Raw genomic sequence first — 14,063 nt, forward strand, 5'->3', positions numbered from 1 at the left:
CCCTCCTCTTTTCACTCCCCTCTCCCTCTATCATGGGTGTATGTATGCAGTTCTTCTTCTTGTTGTTGTTCTTTTCCAGGGAGAGGAAGAGGGAGGGAGAGATAGAAACATCGATGAGAGAGAATCATTGATTGGCTGCCTCCTGCATGCCCCCTGCTGGGGATTGAGCCCACAACCCAGGCATGTGCTCTGACCAGGAATCAAACCATGACCTCCTAGTTCATAGTGGATGCTCAACCACTGAGCCATGCAGTCTGGGCTATATGCAGTTCTTAACATTCATTTCAAACTGCTGCTGCTTTGCTGCATAACCTTAAGAAACTTCAGAAGAGAGGCAGTAGAACTTCTACCTACCCACAGGTCCAAAGGCATAACATTATAGCCATATTCTTCTTAGAAACTAATCACATTTTTAAAAGAGGTGAGCTCTCGAGGGCAGAAAAAATAAGCTTACTTGGTGAATAGAAGATGTGAAAAGAGTTAAGTCTGTGTGTTGTGTCAACCGAGAGAGAGAGAAAAGTAATTTAAATGATGTATGTTTAAGAGTTAATTGAATCCAGGAGCAACTTTAATCATTAAAACTAATAAGGAAAGAAATATATCCCAGGGCTCAAATGGAAGCTCTACTCAGTGGGTGGGGTGGGAGAGGGAGGAGGTCAAGTTCCTCAGGCTTCAGTCTTCATAATCTACGGCCCATTTCCAAATGACAGCCAAGAATGTCCTATGCACCTGCACACTCCCTCCTGAAGGAAGGAATGCTTTTTGAAAAGCCTTGTCCCCTCACTAGCACCCCAACCCCAGTTATCAGAAAGAGAACTAAAGAATAAACTAGTCCTTGTATGCTCTCTAACTGAAGCCACAGGCCCTCTGCCCCTTTCTGCCCACCTCTCATGCTCAGGAATCTGATTGCTCTCCAAGTGCTCTTAAAAGATTCCATTGATGTTTGCTCCCTGTCATTGCTCTCCCTCCAACGTTTCAGATGCACAAGCTCTGTCTGACTCTGGCCCCCAGCACCAGGCAGCCTTCCTCTGGCTGCCAATCAGACTCTCCGTGCAGGTGCTCAAGCCTTTCACCTGGTTTCTGCAGCCCTGTGAGCCCTAGATTGTCTTTTCTAGTTGACTCAACAACCGAGGGGCCTGGTAATATGGAAGAAAAAAGGCTCTTTCCTCCATAGGCCAAACCCTCAGTGACTTGCAGCAGCTCCAAACCTGCACGGATGGGAGCTGACTTCCTGCCATTGCTTCTATTGTAAATCTCATCTTAGCCTTCATCGGTTTGCCTCTGAAAAGCCACAGTTACATTAGTGGTAAAAGATGGCTAAGGGTGTGGTTTTCCTTTCCTTTTTTTGTGGGGGGGTGGGGGCGGGGGGTTGTGTGAAGGAGGGGAGAAAGGGAATTAGGTAAAGAGGGTGAGCAAGTGTTTATTTTTTAAATATGTAAGATTATATATATATATAATCTCCACCATTTAGCACAAGGCAAATACTCATGCTAAGTAAAAGAAGGGGAAGACAAAGCCAGTTTTTTGTTGTTCTGAAAAAACAACAAAAACAATAATTCTCCAAAAGGGACAAAAATGCTAGTTTCCTTAAGCACTCTTGACTACTGCTTAAATTCATACTTATTTGACTCTGTAAAACACCGCTGCAGTGTTAGCAAGGTGCATGCACGGCCCACCTTGGGAAATTACAGAACCGTCAATGTTTACCTTGCTGGTGGAAGCCACAGGTCTGCCCAGCCCACAGCAGTTATGAGCAGTCCATGGTCTGGGACTCTTAGCTGGCAGGCTAGGAAACACAGTGAGCATAAACGGACTGTGAATCGTTCCTGATAAGTGAATAAAAAATTGTGACCAAACAATCAGCTTATTCACTTATCAGGAATCGACTGTTCTGCTAATGCGCTGTTTCTGTTCTTCATCTCTGTTGTAGTTCACTATTTTTGCTGTGTTCTGTTCTCTCCTCTCATGCTTGGGCAAAATCACTGGGAATAGTATCTTCATATGACCATAAAACGTTTATATCGAGTGAAAGTGATATCTTAACAAAATCTATGCACTTGCTATCAGGAACACAATACTGGATGTGTCTTATATATATTGAACTATATAGTACTCGATTTCTTAAAGCTTAAGAAAGGACTGTTGTGTGTAATGTTAATGTGATTATTTTTCAAAGCAGTGTTTCTAAGGGGTATTTTTGTCCTTTTCAGTCTTGAGTGATACAGGATATTTTTCATTAAAATTATATCACTGGCTTTATGACTTAATGTTCAATAAATTGACTTTGGAATCAAAACGGAGTGGGGGGAGTTCTTCCGAGCACACTTTAGCAAGAGACAACTGGAAAACCATCCCCTTCCAGGTGTCCATGGAACGTCTCTACCCAGGGCGCTGCGGGTGGCAGAACAGAGCAATCCTTCCTGCCCAAAGGCCTCTGGAAAGCATCCAGCATCTGCCCTAACCTAGAAACTGCCCAACTGCCTTTCTGGCTATTCCCTCTTGAGGCTCCGAAGAAAGAAAAAGAAAGACATATCCGAGAATAATGCTGGTGTGCATCAATGCTTTTCCAAAATGACTGACACTAAAACTAGCTCCTGCTGGGGAGCAGTGGCGGGTCTATTCAGGATGCAGGGCGACGGAAAGCAAGAGAAGATGTTTGATCATTCAGGGTAAGAAGGGTAAAATTTCAAAGTGATATGAGAGAGACATCCTAAAACAGTTGCAAAGCTTAAATGGGAAGCCTGCTGCTTGGCCCTTTGAAGGAATATTTTTGAAATTTTTCCTACAGGCCATAAGTTGGCACAGAATGGCATTTTATGTTGGATTTATTTAGCTTTGGGGTTTTATATTAGATTTGTTTCTCTTGCTTAATGTTTGATTCTAAGAAAAAAATCCTAATCTGCTACTTGCAAAATGGCACAGGCATCCTAATCCTTCACAAGATAAATCTAATGAGGGACAGAGTATGATTAATGAAAATCCACAGAAAATTTTCCAGTCTCTACCTCTTCCCATCCCAAACTTCCTACTTAGAGATTTGTCGACAGAAACAAAGACTAGTGAAACTGATCACAAAAAGAGCAAAGGGTAGCAAAATCGAAAGGTCTAGAAAGACTGCATTGCTGGAGCCATGCAGCTTGGGATTGAGGGAGAGGTTTAAAAAAAAAAAAAGCTTAACATTCTGAAAACCGCTGGTCTACCTGCGCGGAGCTCCGGTGTTGAAGCGCTGGCTGCACATGGAGGTGCCCTAGGAAATACTCTCTTCATAGCTTTGCCCTGAGCATCAGTCACACAGCTAGAAAGCACCCTCATTTTTAAACAAAACACATCCAAGGCAATAATGTGTAGGAGAGCACGGAGCCTCGGTCAGGGAACAAAAAGGGAAAACCCACATATTCTCGTCACAGCCTGCAGACCCAGCTCAGAGGGACAGATTGAGGGCCTGTCAGGTGGGAGCCGCTTTGAGGTAAATACATTTCTTTTAGCCTTTCTCTACAGGGCAGCAAAACAGCCTGGTACCTTCTACCTGCCTACATCCAGAGCACTTTTTAACTAAAAAATCAAAATATTAATATACATTAAATATGTTATATATTAAACATATAAATATAAAAGACATATTGTGTTCTGCAACTGGTCAATTACAGTTAAAGTCCCAGGTAAGACCCTGCAGTTTTGAGACACTGGATGATGCTTCCATCACAAAGCTGGTCTTAAAAATATAGAAGGCACTTAAGAGCATTTCTGGTGAGTCACACTGCCTGTTTAAATGCCAACTCTACTACTAATTACCCGTGTAGCCTCTCTGTGCCTTCATTTCCTCACTGGCAAAATGGAGGTTAAAAATACCTAGTGCCTATTGCATGAGGTGGTTATAAGGATTAGCTAAGCCTAGATACAGAAAACACTTAGACCAGGACCATCACATCGTAAGCCTCAGTACATTCAGCCAGTTGGTAGCAGTGATAGTATCTACGGACCTGGTCAACTAAGCTCCCCTCTGCCGGCCTCGTCTCCTTCTATCTCCTCCCAGGGGTCCTCTCAGCCATCCCCAGGGAGCCCCATGGCCCTCCCTCGGTTCCTTGGACAACTACCGACAAGGATCAACCAGAAACCACAGCTCCTCCAGCAGAGATCTCTGCACTAACAAGTTCCAGGGCAGGCTCTTCTCCTCAGGAGAAATTATACGCTGCAGACATGCCCACCTTACAGGCTAGCACACCCACACAGTCCTGCCCTACGCCATGAGGCCTACCAACTCCATTCTCAGAAAGGGAAACTGATTACTCACTCTACTCATCCCTGCTTCCTACATCTAAGTATGACACTGAGCCATCTCTTTTCCAGAAGAAATGCCTGGCTATCCATTTGTGTCCTAAATGGAAATGGCAAAATCACCTGGAGATTTGCCTGGAACAAGCCTGTAGGTTCTATGCCCTCCCGAGGCCAAGCTGTGTCCTCGGCAGCAGCCTGAACTGATACACCTTTGATCACCTTGGGAAGAGCAGTGATTAGGGCTCAGAAGCCTAGATGTAGCCAAGCAGTGAGCTCTGTAGACCAACGGTCGCCAACCGGTGGTCCGCAGACCACTGGTGGTCCGTGGGGTCCGAAAGGTCGGCAACCGCTACCACCACCCCCATCTTCGCCGCCCCAATTCAGCCAAAGGCACTCTCCTTATTTTATTTATTGGTGGTCCGTGTAGAATTTAAAAAGACAGTTTTGCTACTCAACACACAAAGATTTAAAACCACTACTTCAGAAGAGGGTATCTGAGAGAAGCTCACCAGTCCCTAAGCTTTGTGATAAACATTTATTGTCTTTGGGGTCATCCTCTTCTGCCCTTGTCTCTCTATCCCTGCTGTATTCCCATAGTTCTTTGTCTGCAATGCATCGTAACGTTCACTCTTAATTGTGCACTCTTTACATCTTCCTTATGTCTGTCTCCCAAGCCAGACTGTGAGCTCTGAAGAAAGTGACTGTGTCTCATTCATCGCTGTATCCCCAGTGTCACACAAAGCCTATAGTCCAGCCGTGGGCAAACTACGGCCCGCGGGCCGAATCCGGCCCGTTTGAAATGAATAAAACTAAAAAAAAAAAAAAAAAGACCGTACCCTTTTATGTAATGATGTTTACTTTGAATTTATATTAGTTCACACAAACACTCCATCCATGCTTTTGTTCCGGCCCTCCGGTCCAGTTTAAGAGCCCACTGTGGCCCTTGAGTCAAAAAGTTTGCCCACCCCTGCTATAGTCGGTGTTCAAAATATTGGATGGGTGGGTGGATGGATGGATGGATGGGTGAATATAGCAGGCGATCTTGCTGGAGCTCAAGAAAAATATGCCTTATTACATGGACAACTCAGGAAATATCAGTAGAAAAAGGTCTGTTTATGGGATGGGAAGAAGATGGTAGAAATAAGAGGCAAAAGTCAGGAGCCACTATGGGAGACCTGGACACAGATAGGGATGAGGAATAACATTCTGTTTATGAGTCCCCAAATTCAGCTTCTGACTTGTTGCTACAGAGCTAATCACCTACTGGGTCCCAATGGAAGAATATTCCTGCTACCCTGGGTGTGTTGTCATCTTTTTTAAGCTACATTTTTTACCTTCTCAGCAACATTTTAGAGGTAGGGAATGTCATTAGATGAATGTGTGACATCTAAGAGACCAGAAAAGCCACATAACTAAGTACAAATCAGTAGAAAATAATGAATAAAGGCATCTGATTCTAAGGCATTCCTGAGAAGCAGGTAACTCCCTTTAACCTTCACTTCCAGCTGCAGCTATTTATCCTGCCAAGTTAGTACCTGGAGCAGGATGGGGCCCAGACCATCCCACAAGCAGAAAAATATAACCAAGTCTTTAGAACAGCCTTGCTCCAGGCCTCCAGGAAATGTCCCAATTTGTCAATAACTACCTTAGGGACAATGCATAATCTACTCATCATTCATTTGTTCAAAAGACAGGTATTAAACAGCGTGTCATGCAAGGCACTCTGTAGGAGCTGGGAGTGCAAAGAGAAGTACTACAGGATCCTGCCTCCAGGATTTTGCCATAATTAGCATGTATCTGCCAAGTAAGAAGAAACCCTTCAACCCACTAAAAGTGGATGATCCAGACAAACCCCTCTCTCCCCACAGCAAACACTGTATCACCATGGTACCCACACGAGATTATATACTAAAGATTCACAAAGAGATGGAAACTCTTTCAGACTTTCTAGTCCTTGGCTGAGCTCAATGCTACTCGGACACAGTGTCTACCTGGCTAGAGCTTAAAGGTCTTTCTGAGGGGAGAACCTATAATAATAAAAACATAATATGCTAAGTAGACCAGACGTCCTTCAGGACGTCCTTCCTTCTGGACAAAGCCGCAGCAGGCAGGGGCCAAGGCAGAGGCTGCAGAGGCCCCCTGGCTGCAGTGGCGGCAAGCGGGGGCCAGGGCCAAGGACATTGCATGAATTTCATGCATCGGGCCTCTAGTTAAATAGAATGGTTACTGGGGGCAGGGGAGCCAGTCCTGAGGTTTTCTCCATGCCAATGTCTCTACCAAGGGCAGAGCTGAGCAAAGTGGCCCTCTGTACTCTAGTCATGTCTCCCAACTAGCCAGCTGTGTATGGCACATTCTTACCAGTCTACAGAGTGTGTTCCATACAATCTTTAAAAACTATGACCCAGCCTGGCCAGTGTGGCTCAGTGGTTGAGCATCGACTTATGAACCAGGACATCATGGTTCGATTCCGGGTCAGGGCACATGCCCGGGTTGGGGGCTCAATCCCCAGTGTGGGGCATGCAGGAGGTAGCTGATGGATGATTCTCTCTCATCATTGTTGTTTCTATCTCTCTTTTCCTCTCCTTTCTCTCTGAAATCAATAATAATTGATTATTGATTTATATTTAACTATATTTAACTGTATCCTCCTTTTGGAAATTCACAATGTGCATTCACATATGTGAAGTCTCTGCACCCCCTGCAGCAAAGATATAATTTTGTTCAAACTGATTAAATTGGGCATTTGTCTTTGAAATTTTATATCATATAATACCTATTAACCCAGCAATTTCAACTGGTGTGCCATGACAGGTACACTGGTGTGCCACAGAAATTTTTAAAACATGCAACACCTGACTATTTAGTCAGGGGCACTGACCTTTTTTCCCTTAGATTGTCAAATAAAAAAATGACAACAGACAACACAATAGTAACCAACCAGTATGAATGAATCAAATTTATACCTACTGTCTCTTGTCAGATTGGCAAAACAATATAGCATTTTTTGGTGTGCCTCAGAATTTTAGTAATTAAGTCATGGCATGCATGAGATGAAAAAGGTTGAAAATCACTATATTAACCTGAGGGACAATACAGTATGGTAGTGAAGACCATGGCCTTTGGGACAGTACTTCCGGCATTTGAAAACTGACTGGCACTGCCACTTATTAGCTATTAGTTTCTTCATCTACAAAATATATATAATAATAACACTTCCTGTCTACATTCAAAATATTTATAACAGTATTTATAACATCATAAGCACCAAGAGTTGATTAAAATCCAGCAGAACCAGGATTCCAATGCACATTTTGGGAAACACTAGTAGAAAATCTAGCCCATTTTCACAGGTCTCCTATCTCTCCATGAGAAGATTACAGACTAGTTGGAGAGAAGGTATCCTATCTAATAAAAGACAAAAAGGGTAATTAACCATACCTCCACTACGCTTCCCATTGGCTAATCAGCGAAATATGCAAATTAACTGCCAACAAAGAAGGCGGCCGGTAGCCATGCAGCTGAAGCGAGCAGGAGGCTTGCTTGCTCCAGTGATGGAGGAAGCCAAGGTTCCCCACCGGCCGTGGCCTGCTCTAAGCTCTGAAAGCAACAATGTTTCAATTATAGAAGCTAAAAAAAACCCAGATACCTGCTTTCAGCCAGCCTCAGCCTCAGAGCTGGGAGCACCAGTGACAGCAACAAAGTTTCAATTATAGAAGGTAAATAAATCCCAGAATAAAAAAAAGAAAAAAGAAAAAAAGGAGAGGCTGAGAGCTTCAGTCGCCGGCCAGCCTGAAAACAGCCCTCAGCCCCTCACCCAGACTGGCCAGGCACCCCAGTGGAGACCCCCACCCTAAAGGGGGTGCGGGCAGCCTGAAAACAGCCATAATCCCCTCATCCAGGCTGGCCAGGCACCCCAGTAGGGACCCCCACCCTGAAGGGGGTGTAACCAGCTGCAAACAGCCATCAGGCCCTCACCCAGGCTGGCCAGGCACCCAAGCGGGACCCCCACCCTGATCCGGGATACCCTTCAGGTCAAACCAGCCGGCCCCCACCCATGCACCAGGCCTCTATCCTATATAGTAAAATGGTAATATGCAAACTGACCCTAACAGCAGAAAGACTGGGAATGACTGGTCACTATGACACACACTGACCACCAGGGGGCAGACGATCAATGTAGGAGCTGCCCTCTGGTGGTCAGTGAGCTCCCACATGGAGGAGCTCTGCTCAGCCACAAGCCAGGCTGATGGCTGCCAGTACAGCGGTGGTGGTGGGAGCCTCTCCTGCCTCCTCAGCAGCGCTAAGGATGTCCGACTGAAGTTTAGGTCTGCTCCTTGCTGGCAAGTGGACATCCCCCGATGGCTGCTGGGCTGCCAGAGGGATGTCTGATTGCCAGCTTAGGCCCAATCCCCCAGGGAGTAGGCCTAAGCCAGCAGGTGGTCATCCCCTGAGGGGTCCCAGACTGCAAGAGGGCACAGGCCGGGCTGAGGGACCCCCGCCAAGTGCACAAATTTTGTGCACCGGGCCTCTAGTTCTATATATAAAAGGCTAATATGCAAATTGACTGAGCAGCGGAACAACCGGTTGCTATGACATGCACTGGCCACCGGGGGCAGACACTCAATGCAGGAGCTTCCCCTGGTGGTCAGTGCACTCCCACGGGGGAGCACCACTCAACCAGAAACCCTGAGATGGGCTCACAGCTGGCAAATGCAGCAGCAGTGGCAGGAGCCTCTCCCATCTCCATGGAAGTGTTAAGGTTGTCCGACTGCTGGCTTAGGCCCGCTCCCCACAGGGACAACCCCCAAGGGCTCCCGGACTGTGAGAGGGTGCAGGCTGGGCTGAGGGACCCTCCTTGAGTGTATGAATTTCATGCACCAGGCCTCTAGTCCTATCTAATAAAGAGGGAATATGCTAATTGACCCTCACGCCATCACAAAGATGGTGGCACCCACAGCCAATAAGGAGGGAATATGCTAATTGACTGCCCCACCCTCAAAGATGGCGGTGCCCACAGCCACAAGACAGCAGCGCCCATTCCCCCAGCCCCACTGGGGCAGCAGGCATGCGGCAAGGCCAGACCCACCTACCTCTGGAGTCCCCCAGTCCCCTCAGGCCCCCAGCCACCCAGGGCCGGCTTGAGGCACAGGCAAGCCTCAGATGGTGACTGCCCAGCTGTCCAGGGCCGCTCGATGCTCAGGTAACCAAGGTCGGCCAAGGCTTGCGCTGCCGGCAGTGGCAGCAGCAGAAGTATGATGGGGCATTGCCTTTCCCTGATCACCAGGTCGCCTCCCACCCCTGAGGGTTTCCAGACTGTGATAGGGGGCAGGCTGGGCTGAGGGACTCCCCCTTCCAGTGCATGAATTTTCATGCACCAGGCCTCTAGTATAATTATAACACAGTATGTTAAGACCTAAACAAGGGCCAAGTGAGGACTTTGTAGTCTGGAGAAGAGAAGGAATAATATTTCTAATGGTGAGGGAGTATCAGGAAAGGATCCACAGCCAAAGTGACAGAAATCCTAAAATGCAGGTAGGAATTCATCAAGCAGAGAGTAGAGAATATCAGCAAAGACAGTCCTGGTTGGGAACCAGTGAGTGGCCTGATTTGACTAGAGTACAGTGTTAAGTTGGAAGATGAGGGATGTACTGGAAATGAGTAGATTATGTTAGGGGTCCTGGATTCCAAACTAAGGACCTTGGGATTTCTAATAAGGAGCACACACATTAAAAAAACACACACACACACGAAACAATAAACCAGAGAAGGATCAGAGGATCAATGTGGGAAGTGAGCAGAATAGAGGAAAAGACTAGGCGCAAAGATATTACAATAGTTTGGGTAAGCAGAGAAGGAGCAGTCAGATCAGAGAAGGGGAAAACAGCTTTAAAGGTTTTTAAAACTGTAGCAAAATAGGGGTGACATTTAGAAAAATTTAAACATGGCAAAAATAAAAGCATAATGATTAGGTTGGGGGACATATTGGGACTGGGAGTGTGAAAAGACCATGGGTGGTAGCAAATAACCAGAAAGTATAGAGTGATTGGCTTTACCTACAAGAGTGTCAACAGAAAGGACAAGGGCTTATACTGAATTAGAGGCCTAATGCATAAAAATTCGTGCACTCGGTGGGGGTCCCTCAGCCCGGCCTGCACCCTCTGGCAACCCAGAAGACCTCGAGGGATGTCCAACTAACAGCTTAGGCCTGCTCCCCAGGGGAGAAGACCTAAGCTGGCAGTCAGACATCCCTCTGGCAGCCTGGGAGCCCTCGGGGGATGTCCAACTAATGCACAGGGAGCGGTCCTAAGCCATTAGTTGGACACCTTTAGCACTGCCACAGAGACAAGAGAAGCTTCCTTCACTGCCACTGCACTGGCATCCATGAGCCTGCTTCTGGCTGAGCAGCACTCCCCCTGTGGAAGTGCACTGACCACCAGGGAGCAGCTCCTGCATTGAGCATCTTCCCCCTGGTGGTCACTGCGCGTCATAGTGATCAGTCGTTCTGCCTTTAGGGTCAATTTGCATATTACCCTTTTATTATATAGGATAAGAAGCAGGATGGAGTTTTATTTCTCCCCTCCCCAAAAAAGGGTCAGAGTGGGTACTCTGGGAAGCTGGGAGATAACATTTTAGGCTGAATGTTCCATTCAAAAGATCATTTTGCCCCAGAGGCCTTCCTCCTCTCCCCATTTGTTGACAGATGCCTGCGATTTCTATCAGGTGTATACACTTTTCCCTCTCTCCATGCTGGCCTGGGGATTACCAAGCTCCATGTCCATCCACAAAACTTTGTTAGAAATGGCTACTTGACACAGGAAAATAATGTTTCATTCAGGGGTAGGATGAAGTTCACGATGAGTTAATGGTCAGTAATGTCTGATATACACATTACTTGATAATAAAAAAGACATCCTTGTTTTTTTCTTTTTGCCACACCTGTGTCAAAATGGCTGCCTCAAAACCACCACAATAAAATTTCCTACCTTGTGCATGATTCTTTCTATCCCCACCTGGGTCAGTTGAAATCTCCAGGTAATATTTGCTCATCTAATTAGCTGCCCTCCCTTTCCTGCAGCTGAAAACTGCACCAAATGTACATCAGTCATGTCCCTCCCAGAGTGAAGGCCCTGCTCGCTTCCTGCTGACTTTCCACTTTGAGGATAATTGCCCCAGCCAAGAATAGACATCTGCTGTGGCGTGTCCCTGAAAGTCCCCAGGGTCACAGTTTGGAGTTTTGCCTGCCAGCTCCCAGCACCCACGTGTCTCCCAGCTAACTGCTGGCAACACTAGCATCACCCTGTGCCAGGAGCAGGGCCCAGGCCAGTGCCTAGCATTGTGCCACCTCTCTCCTCTCAGGCTGCACCTGCCATCTGCTATGATTCCCCACAGTGGGGAAGGGTGCTCTGCTCCAAGCGATTCCTCCCTAACAAGCTCCACTTAGAAACTGAAGCCTTGCATTCCACAATTAGATAAAAGGCAAAAGGCAATGGTTCTGGGAAAAGTTAAACAACAAAGGTTCTACCTGGAAGCTTGAATGGCCCTTTGTGAGATCATCTATACTAATAAAAGGGTAACATGCTAATTAGACCAGACATCTTCCGGTTGTCCTTCCAGACAAAGCCACGGTGGTGGGAGCCGAGGCAGAGGCGATTAGGGGTGATCAGGTCAGCAGGGGAGGGCAGTTAGAGGCCATCAGGTCAGCAAGGGAGGGTAGTTAGGGGCCATCAGGCAGGCAGGCAGGTGAATGATTAGGAGCCAGCGGTCCCAGATTTTGAGAGGGATGTCCGACCACGGGTTTAGGTCTGATACCGCAGATTGGGCCTAATCCGGCAATCAGACATCCCCCGAGGGGTCCAGGATTGGAGAGGGTGCAGGCTGGGCTGAAGGACACTCCCCCCCATGCACGAATTTCATGCACCGGGCCTCTAGTCTATACTAATAAAAGGGTAATATGTTAATGAGACTGGGTCGACTGATATCTTCCGGACATCCGACTTCCTCCCAGAGAGTTAGGGAGCGACCAGGCGGCAGGGGGGCAGTTAGGGGGCAGCCAGGCCAGCAAGGGACCAGTTAGGGGGCGATCAGCCTGTCAGGCAGAGGTAGTTAGGGGCAATCAGGCAGGCAGGCAGGTGAGCAGTTAGGAGCCAGTGGTCCTCGATTGTGAGAGGAATGTCTGACTGCCGGTTTAGATGGGGCCTAAACCGGCAGTCAGACATCCCCCGAGGGGTCCTGGGTTGGAGAGGGTGCAGGCCGGGCTGAGGGATACCCCCCAACCCGTGCACAAATTTCATGCACCGGGCCTCTAATCTATATATTTAAAACCCTAGTATTCAAATAGACCAAAAGGCGGAACAGCCAGTCCTTATGTAGTGCACTAACTACCAGGGGATGTCTGCGGAACATGGCAGGTGTCGGCAGCAGGTGGCAGAGTGCAGAACATGGCGGGCATCAGCCCGGCAGGATGGTGGAGCAGGTGAGTGGGGGCGCCAGACCAAAGCAGGTTGCCAGTCACTGTCATCGGGGTGAGCCTCTGGTGGTTACTGAAAATTATTTGCTCCCATGTGCCACAGTCCTGCCAGGCACTCTCATCTCTGCCAACGCCAGCCCTGCTCACACCCACTGCCAGTGCCCAGCGCTGGCCCCGATCACTCGGCGCCATCAGCCGATGCGAGTGACAGCTGCCAGACCCAATCGCCCCTCAGGGCTTCTCCACCTCCCCCTGCTCCTGAGAGGCGATCAGGGCCAGCAGCCTCCTCTCACACCTGCTTCTGGCGATGGCCCCGCTTGCACCCACAGCTGGCACTGGAGCTACTGTGCACACCTGCTGCCAGTGCCTGGGGTAAAAGGGGTCTGTGTGGCCTTGTGAGGTGGGAGGTTATGTTGCTATTTCACAATATATCATCTTCCCACACAGAAATGCACACATTTCATGAACATTTTTAAAGGAAGCATGATAGGGGCATTTATCTGCTGAATCCATAGAGTTGGATATCACCAGGAATTTATTTGGAACAAATAAAAGTGTCATGTATGATGTAAGGTAGGAAGCACATGTTCCTGCAAGTACAGTTTACTGCCACCTGCTCTCTGGTAACTGGGTTTTAGTCCCTGACATTCAGACCTGGTAGACACAAGGGAATTCAACCGAATAAAATCCAGCAAAGCTCCAATGGTCCCTTTTCACACACATACATACTGATGCTTGCTTAAGCAAGCAGAATTGCAAAGTGCTCTTGGCATGAACTTGGATAAGTTACTTCACATCTCCAACCCCCAGGAAAGGGCCTGGCACAAAAATAAACCTCTTCTCATCAGAATTAGTGACTGACTGAAGTAGTGGATGTAACACTTTGTAAGCAATTTAGATCCACTGACACAAAGGAATTAACTGTGGTCACCCAGCCTCCCGAAACATGTCTGAGAGAGAATGTGGCTAAGTTGGAACACTTCAAACAGGTTATTCATAAAAGCAAAAAATCGGTCTTTGGAGATGACTGAACCTTGTGTCATGTCTGTCTTGCCCAGCACATCCCTAGGTCTAGAGGGGCCACTGCCCTAGGACTTTGGGAGGGCCACTGGGCAGAAAAGGGGGCTCTGCAGCAAAACATGGGAGACCCCAAAGATATGATGTGCTTTTTCCAAAGATGCACCCAGAGCCATCCTTACCCAACTGTCTTAGGCCTTCCTGCTACTCCCATCCTCCCTCCATCTTCTCTCCCCCAACATCTTCTCTCCACCAACCTGATTACTATTCCTGCCATTTCACGCTTCACTCTGGGACCAAAGTT

The sequence above is a fragment of the Myotis yumanensis genome, unplaced genomic scaffold (genome assembly GCF_028538775.1).
Source record: "Myotis yumanensis isolate MYYU_CA2020_CCGP unplaced genomic scaffold, mMyoYum1.0.hap1 SCAF_1, whole genome shotgun sequence".
Taxonomy (NCBI): Eukaryota; Metazoa; Chordata; class Mammalia; order Chiroptera; family Vespertilionidae; genus Myotis; species Myotis yumanensis.